Raw genomic sequence first — 1015 nt, 5'->3', positions numbered from 1 at the left:
CCCCCCGTCGTTCCGTTTCAAACAAATAAAACAAAACAAAAAATTAAACGGTTTTGGTCTGTGTATTTAAGACGGCTTACAGCACAAGCCACTTACCCGCCAGAGTAAGTGATTGTGGGGACGAAAATACGGAGGGAGCTTGGGGTGAGGTCGCCGACGGCAGGCGGTTTTCGCGTCCCTAAAAAATGAGTCATTGCTCGACAACTATATACAGAAAGAAATGTCAACCAGGCTTATGTTACACTTCGCCCCGATATAAATCGCAGGTCTATCCGGTCTAACAAGGGAACCTTTTCAGGTGTAAATATCCGATTTTGTTGAAACTTGGAAAATTTGATGATCATGTATGTAGAAATCATATGGCATTTGAAATTTTCCTAAACCTCACAATTAGTTTTCCCCTATATAGGATAGGAGTAAGATTTTTGAAAAAGATATAATTTTTGAAAATTGTAAAGCAGTATTCTAATGGGTAACTCGTCAAAATAGCGTCCTTTCGACCAAAATTTTGTCCGTTCTGCTCTATTTTGAACCGTTAGAAGGATATTTGGGACAAAAAGCAGTGTAAGGCTTAAGTAAACCCCTGGTACCTGTGAGGTTTAGGAGAAATTTCAAGTAGGTGCCATCCGACTTCTATTATAATAAACTTTAAATTTTCCGAGTTTCAACGAAATCGGAGATTTACACCTGAAAAGGTTCCCTTGTAAGTTTGTGTTACCAGCAGCAGCAGACGTCGATCGGTTTGCCTCGAGGTAAAGGTTCAAAAAGATGTCTATTAGGTTTTTGTATCCATGCCCGCTGAGTTCTATAAGTGTAGCTTCCTAGTAGACGCGGTTACTTCCGGTAACCCATAAATGAACTTTGAAATTTCGCGGTTTTGTTCCCGCGACGCTGTTTTCTCACCCAGCCCAGGGGGCGGGCCCCAACCCCTCCACCGCGCCCTGAGCCGTTGAGCCCCGTGTACCTGTGGGACGCGCCGTGGACGGAAACACGCGGGCTGAGTGGTCTTATAGTC

General features: G+C 43.7%; 1 protein-coding gene across 1 annotated transcript in view; it reads right to left on the bottom strand.

The window, feature by feature from the left end:
- The window catches only part of LOC113205158 (uncharacterized), a gene marked incomplete at its 3' end in the record, with an annotated part of 21520 nt that overhangs the window by 6374 nt on the left and 14131 nt on the right, over positions 1-1015 (bottom strand).

The sequence above is a fragment of the Frankliniella occidentalis genome, unplaced genomic scaffold (assembly GCF_000697945.3).
Source record: "Frankliniella occidentalis isolate FOCC.00 unplaced genomic scaffold, Focc_3.1 Scaffold50, whole genome shotgun sequence".
NCBI classification, from domain to species: domain Eukaryota; kingdom Metazoa; phylum Arthropoda; class Insecta; order Thysanoptera; family Thripidae; genus Frankliniella; species Frankliniella occidentalis.
This window is presented reverse-complemented; position numbering and strand designations above follow the sequence as displayed.